The sequence below is a fragment of the Anabrus simplex genome, chromosome 8, assembly GCF_040414725.1.
Source record: "Anabrus simplex isolate iqAnaSimp1 chromosome 8, ASM4041472v1, whole genome shotgun sequence".
Lineage (NCBI taxonomy): Eukaryota > Metazoa > Arthropoda > Insecta > Orthoptera > Tettigoniidae > Anabrus > Anabrus simplex.
The window spans coordinates 52,087,633-52,100,769 of record NC_090272.1 but is presented as its reverse complement, the minus strand read 5'-3'; the positions used below and the strand labels follow the sequence as shown (position 1 = coordinate 52,100,769).

General features: G+C 41.7%; 1 protein-coding gene across 2 annotated transcripts in view; it reads right to left on the bottom strand.

Moving 5' to 3' along the window:
- The window catches only part of LOC136879291 (glucose-6-phosphate 1-dehydrogenase), an 85,238-nt gene that overhangs the window by 9,003 nt on the left and 63,098 nt on the right, over positions 1-13,137 (bottom strand). The window lies entirely within an intron of this gene.

Sequence of the window (13,137 nt, the reverse complement as noted above, 5' to 3'; positions counted from 1 at the left end):
CCTGCCGGGAATCGAACCCAGGACCCCTTTGACCAAAGGCCAGCACGCTATTCATTTAGCCATGGAGCCGGACAATGCGCTCAGTTTTACTCATATCACATCATTTGTTCCATCTCATTAATTCCTTTGATTAGGTTGACGTCAGAAAGGGCATACGGTCGTAAAAACTGATGCAAGTGTAATAGACTGATATAACTTGAAAACAATATCCTTTAACTCATGGGTAAATAATGCAAGTATCGAGCTTGAATGATGATGATGACGACGATTATTATTATTATTATTATTATTATTATTATTATTATTATTATTTTGACTTGTAATGTATGGCTATGAAGTGTTTACAACCATTTAGTATTAGTATTATCATTATTTACGTAGTTGGATGATCGCATTGTTTGTGAGGTTATGTCATGAAACATGTACTGTACATAGACATTTATAGAAGATAGATTAACTCAAATAGGACATATCACCACACCTCTAACCCCCCAAACCTAACCGGGAATACAGGACACCGAGACCCAAAGGTGATTATAGAGAGCCTTCCGGAATTCCACAGGCAACTGGAAGTGAACCCATCTAGCTTCATCAAGGGATCGGTCAGTCTATTAGGAAGGACTAATCTACCAGAGGATATCTTCGTGCAAATCATCACACCACGATTGAAGGGGCAAGCTGCTACTTGGTGGAATAACTTGAAGGGTTTAAATTTAAACTGGAAGGACTTCAAGAGGGAGTTTCTTGCTAGGTTTAATTCCGAAGGGGTGAAGAGCTCGGTGAAAAAGAAGCTACTGACTAAGGCAAAACCCACTGGCATGAGAGCTAGCACCTTCATCCTACAGAAGTACCAGGTCTTCAAGTGTCCGCAGTGAACGGGGTAACCTATTCCGTCCAAAGACAGACTAACCTAACTGCTAAATGCATGAGCATGCCCCTTATAATTGACGTTGCAGTGATTCAGAACCTGATACCTGATATCATATTAGGTCATGACTTTCTGGTGGAATACAAGGTGATCCTAGACTATGCAGCTCATGAAGTCTTTTTGGTAAAAGACAGACATCTGTGGGTCGCCCGGCACAATGACAATCTCCGGACTCACAAGGATACGGAAGTCGACGTAGACCTGGGAGATATCCAGTTAACGCATCTTCGATTGAGTGTAGAAGAGGAGCTGAGGCATACCTTAAAGGACTTTCCAGAAATTATCACCAATAAAATAGGACGGACTACCATGGTAACGCACACAATTGAATGCAGCACCTCCTCACCCATCAAGCAAAGTCCATATCAAATCAACCCGGATAAGCGCAACTTCGTCATCCAGAAGATTCAAGAGATGGAAGAGCAAGGTCTCATCGAACCCTCTACATCCTGTTGGGCTTCAGCTATCATCCTATCGAAGAAGAAGAAGAAGAAGAAGAACAGGAAGAACGGGTAGTATCGACTGTGTGTGGACTTCCGCAGGTTGAACGAGAAGACCGTTAGTGACGCCTACCCCATGCCTAACCTGAAAGACTTGCTGAAACAAGTAAGTGGGTCTAGGGTTTTCAGCACGCTGGATCTCAACTCCGGATACTGGCAAGTGGAAGTCGAGGAAAGTTCTAGACCACTGACCGCCTTCATGATACCGAGAGGATTGTACCAGTTTACGGTAATGCCTTTTGGATTGAAGAATGCTCCTGCCACCTTCATGTGACTGATGGGATAAGGTATTATAAGGATATGTTGGAGATTTTTGCCAAGAGTATCTCGACAACATTTTAATTCACAGCAAGAATTTTCAGGAACACCCTGTACATCTGAGGAAAGTGCTGGAATGACTGAAGATTCATGGACTGACTTGCCAACTGGAGAAGTGCCACTTCGCCCAGTCCCGCGTAGAATATCTTGGCCATGTCCTAAAATCTGAAGGCTTAGAAAGGCAACCAGAGGAGAATCGAGCTATCGAAGAAGCTGAACGCCCGCGGACCAAGCAACAAGTACACCAGTTCCTTGGCTTATAAGGATGGTATAGTAGCTTTGTGCTACACTTTGAAGAGAAGGCAATACCACTCACTGATCTACACCATAACAACCACCCGTTCCGAAGGGCAAGCAAGGAAGAGGCATCTCCAAGACATTAAGGCTGCAATATGCAACACTCCCGGTCTACCCCTTTCCGACCCACAACGGAAGATGTGCCTGCAGACGAAAGCCAGCGACTCTGGCTTAGGAGCAGTGTTATTCCAGGAGAGGAGTGACAGCAGAAGGGACATCATCCAGTATGCCAGCAGAAAGCTATCTCCTACTGAACAACACTACTGCACTGCCGAGAAGGAAGCCTTAGATATGGTGTGGACCATGAGCAAATTCAGAGGCTACTTAGAGGGCAGGAAGTTCCAGCTCTACACCGATAACGCTGCTTTCAAATGGTTGAGCTCTGTCTCTAGCTCAAAATCTAAATTGATGCGATGGGCTCTGTTTATCGCAGAATTTGACTTTGATGTGTGTCATGTCCCAGGACCAACAAACATAGGAGCAGACAGATTATCCAGGCACCCGGCAATGGAACTTGAAACAACAAGCACCACTGTCGAGAGGGAGTTCCCACACCAAGTGAGCCTAAGGAACCTGTCCTTATGACCGTCAAGAAGGAGCTTGATCTGGGAGTAATCAAACAGCGACAGGAACAAGACAAGCCCTGTAGGACCATGATGCAGTGGATTAGGAGACAGAAGACCACCAGTCGAGTTGTCCCGAGGGAATTCAAGATGTGCTAAAAGAACTTCCAAGTTGACAGAGGACCCTTGATATACAGATCTCACCTCTCCAACGCGCCTGCAGTAGTGGTGATCTTCAGACAGCACATGACAGACATCTTGAGAAATTCCACGACAGCACTGAAGCTGGATATCCAGGAGGCGAAGAGACATACCAGTCTATCCGACGAAGATTCTTCTGGGTCAACATGCGGAAAGACATCCTGGACTATGTGAAGGGGTGTTACCTCTGTGCCAGCACCAAGACGAGCAACAGGAAGGCAGATTCCAGTCAGCGATGAAGACGGCCGCAACGCCCTTGGGAGCTCATAGCTCTGGACTTGATGGGTCTTTACCCTACAATACCTACAATACCTACAACACAACATGACGGGACGCATCACCAGCCTTCTACAAGATGAGGTATTCAGCCACTATGGTTATCCATGGTGTATCTGTCAGACAACAGGAGTCAGTTCACATCAAGGAAGTGGCAGCAAATGATGACAATGGGATGTGGAGCACTAGACCACCCCCATCTACAACTCAAAGGCCAATCCAACAGAACGACGGAACCAGGAGCTAAAAAGGATGCAATGTGTCCACCTGATAGCCAAAGAACATCGAATGTGGGACCGTCAGATACCGCAGTCACTCTTTGCCCTGCGACGACGCATCAACCGTGTCACTGGCTATTCCCTAGCAGAGCTGTTCCTTGTTCGACAGCTATACGGCACCGGGGATTGGGAGATTCGTCCACCACCCACTTTTGGTCAAGATGATGCAGCTGTTTTCCTGGTGAAGTGGCAGCAGCAACAGGACATCAAGGAGAAACAAGCTTTGGCCGAGAAGAGATCCCGTACCCAGGCCAAGGCTCAAGATGTCGAAGAGACCCAGAACTTCCTACCAGGCCAACAAGTACTGCGACGTAAGCCCCCCAGTCAGTAATAAGATGAGAGGGTTTCACGCAGGTCTCGCACCTAAGTGGGTTGGTCCCATTGAGGTCGATAAGCAGCTGGGCCATGGGGTCTACTTACTAAAGACCAACCCTCCTGTCAAGGTCCACGCATCAGAGTTGCGGCGAGTCACCCAACCACTGCGCATACAGAGTAAGCCTGGTACAACCACGGTTCCACCTGGAGGAGAGGCTACTGATGACACAGCTCAGTCTGGTCATGAAGAGAATGCAGCAACTATCATCGAGGAAGGGGCTGGCGGCGAGGCAACCCTGACCCCTGACATGGCATGATCCGGTCAAGAGGAGGAGAGCACATCGAGCACCGTCGACGAAGAGAGAAGATACAATCTACGACCAAGGCAAAGTCGACGAGTGTGACAGACTGTGGAAATTGTTTCACGTTATAATGGGGATTTTGATGCAAGTGTAATAGACTGATAACTTGAAAACAATATCACTTAATCCATGGGTAAATAATGCAAGTATCGAGCTCAAATTATTATTATTATTATTATTATGATTTGTAATGTATGGCTATAAAGTGTTTACAACCATTTAGTACTAGTATTATTATTAACGTAGTCTGATGATTGCATCAGTGGCAGTTCGTGCATGAAGGGCTTTTGGGCGCCGCCCCGCCGCCTTTACTAAAACACGTAACATAATTTCACTCCATAGCTGATTATATAAAGAGATGGACAATGTAGCAAAGTCTAACTTATGATAGTGTGTTATTCATAATGTTACCGTATCTTTATTGTTTTGGCTGTAAACGTTTCTTTTTTTTATTTCCAAAGACATGGCAAAGGCTGTCTGACCGTCGCATCCATTCAGCAAGCACAATGTTTTATCTTTAGTCCAGCACAATGTTTTCTCTTTAGACATTAGGCGGTCGGGTGCTGGCAGGAGAGCCCTCAGTAAGCTCCTAGAGTTTAACAAGGGTGAGGGGTGCGGGAGGAGCCTTGGAAGATGATATGGGCTTGTCAGGGGAAGGAAGAGTGCTTAGAGCATTTAATACTTGGTCTGTCCGGCAGAGCCCGTAGCAACGTCGTCAACCACTTTACAATGTACCTAGGCCTTTTTCCACACGTCTTACGTTACCTGTTGTTAGAGGTTAATTCTAAAACTGTTTACAAAACAATGGATTCCATTAGACTGACTATTTAAACAATTCAGTTCTAAAAATAAGCTAAAATAAAGATTTAAAATCTAATCATAAGTTGACGGCACTATTTTACGTTGGTCACATTGCTTTCAGATTTGAGGAAGCCGAAAGGAATTCTGGCGTGCATTGTTTATTTGTTCTCGTGAATGTCATTGTCGTTTGTGATCAGTGAAACAGGAGTAGCTGTGATTGCAGTCTGTTAGCCGGCTAATATGTGTGTGTTTAAATGCCATTGTAGTGTAGTGTTGCTGTGCAAGTGTTCAGTAGAAAAAACTACGATACCATAATAGTTTAAATAACATTGTAAATTCTACCTTCAGTTTTAAGTGTTGTTTTAATATCTTCATTCGTGTGTTTAGTACTTACCTGCCCATTTGAAAACTAAATGTTACAGTCTTAATTTAGGAAGACAAGGAAGATGAATTCTGTAATTAGTATTTTAAGTAGTGACGGGAATTTAAGTTTTGAACATAGGATAGAATTAAAGAAATTAGGGCCTCTTCGACCGAATTTAAACATTGCACAAGAACAGAAGTGTTACAAGAACAAAAATGCATATACTAGGAAATTCAGTCCGTCACTTTATGAGCAGGCTGACTGGCTGTGCGGATGTGAGATAAGGAATGCGTTCTTCTGTTACTCTTGTTTAGCAATGAATGTCGTTGACGCTCCATGGACATCAGTCAGGGTATCAGACATAAAACACCTAGGTGAAAAAGTGAAAAAGCATAAAATGAGCAAGAAACATATAAACGCTGGTATTGAATTTGCTATGCTTGGTAGAGTAGATATTTGATGCCAATTAGACAGTGCATACAGACTTAAAATTAAACAATCAAATGAACAGGTTTCAAAGAATCGATACATTCTTAGTAAATTAATTGATGCTATTAAGTTCTGTGGGAAGTTTGAACTAGCGCTCAGGGGCCACGATGAGACATACACGTCTGATAACCCATGCATTTTTCGAGGTTTAGTCAATTTAATGTCAGAGCTAGACAGCACACTGAAAGAACATATCAAAAGAGCAAATAACAGAGTATTTGTTGGGTTATCTAATACCATACAGAACGAGCTTCTGAATTCAATCTATGCCATGTGCCATCAAATGATTTCGGAAGAAATCTCTCAAACAAATTTTGTGGCAATTCAAGTTGATGGAACCACCGATTGTTCCACCTTATCTCAACTCGTTTTTGTTGTACGGTACAAGCTGGGTAGCAAAATAAATGAAAGATTCATAAGTTTTGTGTCGCCTGATAATCACTCAGCAGAAGGCATTACCTCTGCAGTATTCCAGGAGTTGGAAAAACTTAAGCTGGACCAAACTCCGGACAAAGTCATTGCGCAGACGTACGACGGCCATTCAGTAATGAGTGGAAGGCAGACTGGCGTTCAAGCAAGGGTCAGAGTCGTTTACAAAAACGCTCATTTTGTGCACTGCTACGCGCATCAATTAAATTTAATTGTTGAGCGATGTGCAACTCAGAATAAGCAGGTCAGGATCTTTTTTAGTAATTTAGAAGGGTTTTCATCATTTCTTTCAAAATCTGCGAAACGAACTGCTGTTTTGGACGAAGTGGTAAAAAGGCGCATCCCAAAAACTGCCGCCACAAGGTGGAACTTCAAGGCACGATGTGTAAGTATGGTTTTTATGTACAGAAATGAAATATCGGAGTGTCTCAAGAAGATCGCCGATGACAATAATGACTATTCGACAGTGAGAAAAGCCGTAGGCCTAAGGAATCTACTGAAGGATCCCGATTTTCTATTCTGGCTAGAGCTATTCTCTAAAGTTATGCCTCACTGTGACTTTCTATTCAACGAGCTTCAGCACCACGAAATTGATAGTATAAAAGCTCAAAAAAGTATATCTGATTTCAAGTTATCGGTGCAACGAGTCAGAAACTCTCTCGATTACGACCATTACTGCCTTAATGGCACAGACACCCCCGATGGAAATCCAGCAGGCTCAAGTCAGAAACGCGCACGGTTTGAAGATAAGAGAAAGATTGCAGCGAGAGAGGTGTGCGATGTTATTTTATCCGGGATAGAGGACCATTTTTTGTTCAGTGACCATCTGTCCGTTGCCAAACTCTTCCAGCCTAGTTTATTTCCGAGGTATAGGATACTGTTCCCGCAAACTGAATTTGAAATTGCTGCTAGATTATTTCCTATTAACCAAATTGAATTACGGCATGAATTCTCAGTTTTATACGGCAGAAGTGATTTTGCTAACGCTTCAGGTGCCCTAACTCTTCTGACATGCATTTGTGATAATAACCTGGAAGTGCTTCTTCCCGAGTCAATTAAGCTATTATGAATTATTTGTACAATTCCCATGACAACGTCAGAAAATGCAAGGTGCTTCTCTACGCTGAAAAGGATTAAGTCGTTCACTAGGAATACCATGGAGGAAGACCGACTTAACGGGCTTGCTATGTGCTCCATCGAGAAACAGCTGTTGGCAGTTCCTAACTTCAACGAACATGTCATCAACCACTTCGCAGAGCAGAAGGAGAGGAGAATGGATTCTGTATACAAGCAAGTCAGCTAAGGTATCGTTACCTACTTTCTTGTATTATTTTCACGTGTATCTTCATCCCGTCATTATCATCATCACCAAAGTACGAACTGTATACTTATAATAACAATTGACTGACATTTCGTAATCTACTAGAATTGTTTTTCGGATACAGTTGTTGAGTTTTCTTGTTAGTGGTGTTCGCTCTGATGACTTCACTTCACTTCACTTCACTTCACTTCACTTCACTTCACTTCACTTCATGTGTTGTAATATATTAGCCTATGTTTTTTTTAACCTCAACCTGAAAAGTATATCGAGTCATGAATTTAGTGGTTTTGTGAACATAAGTATATGTTTATTGTTGATGTTTTAAGGATATGTAGATTGTAATGCTTCCAGATTTGCGATGCTTTAAGTTTTTACCTTCTTCCGCTTCGCAATATTATCTGATTTTCGCTACGTGATCGTTCTGCCTAGGAAGAAGATATATGTATTTAGCCAGTGTCATCGGATTAGTATTATTATTATTATTATTATATTTCATCTACAATTATCGTGGTGCTGGACAGTGAAAGCTGGGGCGTTGGAGGTGGTGGTGGTGGGGGGGGGGGGGAGGAGATGACGGCACAGCCCTGCCAGAGTAAAATGTCACGAACCGCCACTGGATTGCATTGTTTGTGAGGTTATGTTATGAAACATGTACTGTTTATAGACATTTATATGAGTTCAGTTAATGTAAGAATCTGTATATAATTTATTCTTACCTGTATATATGATGTGTAATCCACTACAGTATTGTGAAACACACTGCAACATCCAGAATGACAAATCTTTGACTCTAGATGATGGTAGAATATTCTGTTCATTATATTATGTATTAACCCTTTCCCGCCCGCATTTTCACTCCGCTTATTCTCAGGTTTCAACCTATTATTTAGCAAAAACTGAAACAGACCGTATTGTTTCAGAAAAAGTTAAATACAGTAAAAACTATTGGTCACAATGAATTCAAATTTTCAATAACATTAGAAAATATACCATCACATCCATTTCTTTGTTTATTGAGTCATAATGTGCCCCCCCCCCCTCCTCGTGATACGCGACACAGAGACAGTCTGCATTTGTCACATTCCCATGTTGTCTGAATCCCTCAAAACCAATAATCACGTGATTTTGGAAGTGGAATGATGCCCATGTATATAAGATTTTATTTCATCTGGGCAAGGGTCTTCCCATTCTGGTTTTATCTTACCTGAATGCGACTGTTTGAAGGCTGCATTGTTATATGTGCAATAGGCTATGTCACTGAATAGTTTTTCTCCTCCTAACATACGCAAAAACAATCTCTTTCCCCTAATACTCTTTCCGAATTATGCGCAGGTTCATCATCATCCATTTAATCATTCGGAGTAACGAAACGTAATATTTGTGTTACCTGAATTGCCGTTGCATCGCCATCAGGTCCGATTTATCGATATTTGTTTTCATTCATATCACTGTTATCACTAAAATTATCTTCGTTGATACATTATTCACTCATTAAACATTCACCTGCACCCCTACTCAAGGATTCTGTGTCACTTTTTTCGCCCATATTCAGCTCAGTTTCAATATACGCGATATTCAATCCCGCCATGTTTACGGACGAAACAGCTGACCCGCGCTCGCGGAAGTTCAAGACCGTTGCCTAGGCAACGTCAAGACAGATTATCTCTCGTCCTTTATTCCCTAAGACTTATAAATTGCACTGCGTGTTCATAAATGCCTTATAAACACTTCTCTGATGAGAAAAATAAAAAACTATCGCACAGATCGCAGACGAATACAGATAATGCAGCCGGGCGCTTTCGGGCGCTAAGGACCGGAAGGCTAAATGAACAGTCGGGCGCTTTCGGGCGCTTTGGGCCGGAAAGGGTTAAGCTCTCTAGAAATTACAAGGAGGTATTTTGTAACATATCTTTCTAGAAGCCTGGCCAGGCACATATATAAGGAGGTGTTCTTGATGGTAGGGATGAGTTACTGTTTAGTTGGAGTTATGGTTTAACAGGTGTTGTACTTGTGACCTCGTGTGGTGTTTGGGCAGACATGCTGGGCAGTCAGCAGTCAACTGTTTCAAGGTTGTAATCTCCATGTGCTCCGTGATAGGCAGTTGTTAGAATGGTGGTTTATTGATGTTTCGGAATGAAGTGTTTTGTTGTGATGGTAGCGATTTAGGTTATTTGTATTTAATTTGTAAATAATTGTACCAACTGACAGCATTTTGTGTGCGTCTTTGTGGCTACTTCAAAAGTCGCCAAGAAAATTTGTCTCACTTCATACTCGACCCTGGAGAGAAAAGGGATAAGGGTTTCATATTATCATGTTATGCAGTATTGATACAAAAGAACTTAATGGCCAATCATTTGTCTCTGTCAGTTGAGCAGTAGGCCTACCACACAGTAAACCTCAGTAAACCTAATCAATGCTTTCATTTGAATTATCGTATTGCACTGCCAACTTCCCTACTACCAGAATTTAGTCATTCCAAATGACGTCATCTTCAATGCCATTTCGTCAACCATGCTTCGAGAGCATTCGAAGTCCCATCTTTTATATATATATATATATATATATATTTAAACTTTTAAAAATAGTTTTGTTTCAATCCACAGAGTCCAAACAGTGAGAATCTATTCTCAAATGGTTTCTGAAGATGGTCTCTGATATTCCCAGTTGATGTATATGTAGCAGAAGCCACTCCTTCTGAATAAAGGTACGCTTTGGTAGAAAGCGTTGCCAAACAACCAGCTGACAACTAACGTATGTTACGAGTTGTACTTCCGAATGTAATACATAATGACTGGAAGTGTTCTTTGGATAACTGCTGCTGTTGGAAAGCCAAACCCTTTTTTTTAAGTACATTTCATGCTTGTTCTCCACATTTATCACATCAGAATTTACCTAAACAGCTGTAAGTGAGATAAGAGAGACAGCACTGTTTAGGTTACGTATGCTATCAAGTGCCTGCATAGTGCCAAAGTTCCAAGACGGGAAGATTAAAACTAAATAAAAGGAAAATTTGCCGCATTTATGGATATCTACAGGTGTGTTTTATTATCATAATGTTTAATACTGTACCATCGTTGTCTCCATTTTTTTAGTTAACGCATAGTATGTTTTATTTGGCGTCTCCCAACAGTGGCAACATAAAATAATTATTATTATTCGTGAGGTATGTTGGCGAATAAAACAATTGTTATGATTGGATTGTTTGTAACACTTTTTAAACCTACTTCTCCCAAAAAAAACCTATATTGGCCCGAGTTACGAGATATTAAACAATCACTTTGTTAATGATCTCGCCTGCTACCTATTAATAGCAACAACCGTGAATATTTCTTAACTAAAATAAACTTGTTTCCTTATCCCGAGCTGGTGCAGCTCTTTTAAGAAAGGCCCCCAATAGAAGGGAGTCACATGTACCATTTTTACCACATATCAACCTTCCTGCCATTCGTAAATCTCTAGCAATACGGTACCGGGAATCAAACTCAGGCTCTTGAGAATGGCAGCTAATTGTGCTAACCCTTATGCTGGCAGACATTCTTAACTACAAGACACATATATACATGACTGATGCGTGCTTGCAATGCGTGGGTCAGAGATGAAATTATTTACGTATTTGTGCGATGTTATCAGAGCTGCAGTAGGCCCATGCTATGGAGGCGGACACTTCTTAACTAAGAACACAGATATACCGCACGACTTTGACGTGTGTTTTCACTGCGTGGATCGTACGGATGACACTATTCACAAATGTGTGTGATGTCATCAGAGCTGCAGAAAGCCTTTTACCCGCTTCGAAGTGAATCATCGTTCTTCTCTGACTAATTATGTTGGGGGGCTCTTGTATGAGAGATTTTTTTAATTTTTTTTTTATTTTCTACACCTCGGAAAACCAACAGGGTTCTAATGTGCGAGGGGATCTAATACACAAATAAATATGGTAATTACTAAATAAAACTATGCAAACCAATTAATATACATATATTCTGAAAAACCACAGAAAATTCTGCAGAACGAACATACTCTTATTCGAAATGACCACCATGCACAGCAACACAGTGGCGAAGGTGCTGAGGCCACTCATCAATAGCTGCATGAATCGTGCCTAGTGGAATGTTTTTGACAGCTGACGTGATTGATTTTTTTTAACATCTCAATACTGCAGTGGCGTTTTTTACATGCTATCGCCTCGAACTTCTGCCACAGAGAATAATTCAATGGACTGAGGTCCAGACTTCCACTAGGCCAGTTAGCAGCAATGAAGAACCGATACTGGCTCTCCCCATAAGTAGTTAACAAACCTGGGATTGAACCTGGCATATCTCCTTTAAGTTTTCAGTCAGCAAATGCCTTGTGCATCTTTTATATGCAGCAACACATATATCATCCTTCAAAATATGTGATGTAGTTCGTAGAGATATATTAATTTCACAAAATAAAATTGTGTGTTTACACAAAATATTGCGCTGAATCCTTGCACGAACAGTATTCACAACTTCTTTTCAGTATACACACCTAGGATGGCCTGATCTGACGCAATCAACAGTTGTATAATGTAGATGTTGATTCCCATAGGGAACCTAAAATATTTGCCTGAATGAGTAAATTTATAATACCAATATAATGGTCCGTTATTGGATATTATAAATTTTCCAGCTAACTCATTCTTGGTTGCCTGCTTTTCACCCTCGTGTGCTAAGTTAGGCTCGTCAGTTGTGACTTAGCACACCACCCAAGACGCAAGGCTAGTGCATATCGCGGAGGTTGCTGCTGCTGATGAGGTTACTCCATTCCTGGTCAGCTAAACCAGTAGCTCTTTGGCCTTTTATTGTTGATTTATTGATACTTCGACTTTAAATGTGGTTGTATGTGTTGTACATACCGTGGAGACCACTGCATAGGCTATTTGAAGCCACCAGCAGTGCCAATGCACTATGAGAGCAATGTCCCATTTCCAAAAATAGATGCCTGCCTGCCTGGCCTGTCCTTAGGACAAATATTTTAGGTTCCCTATGGGAATCAACATCTACATTATTTGATGGCCAGGCAGGCATCTATTTTTGGAAATGAGACATAGCTCTCATAGTGCATTGGCACTGCTGGTGGATTCAAATAGCCTATGCAGTGGCCTCCACGGTATGCACTAGCCTTGCGACTTGGGTGGTGTGCTAAGTCCCAACTGACGAGCCTAACTTAGCACACGAGGGCGAAACGCAGGCAACCAAGAATGAGTTAGCTGGAAAATTTATAATGTCCAATAACGGACCATTATATTGGTATCAACAGTTGTGCCCACTTGTTTAAACCATGCTATTGTCCAAAACACAAATCGTTCATTGATACCAAGAGGTTTCAGCGTAGAAAAAATGTTCTTAGCTCACTTTCTGCAAAAAAAATAATGCCAATACAGCGATACGATTCTCATACACTCCCCACTCCATCTTTCACTGCTGCCTGCTGTTGGCACACTGCAAGCCGGTTACTGGCGGAGTCGTGAAGGTGACTTGTGAGCGATGTACAGCATTGCCATGCTTCTTCATTTACAATTACCATAACACAGTGCATTTAGATTTTGCTGACAGAACTTATGGCAGTACTGTGTAGTGTGTTGTATGTATACGAAAAGAAGTAGGTTGAGACAAACACAAAGAACCAGCTGCAGAGTCAGAGGAATTCACCAGATGCAGTTAAAATTTCT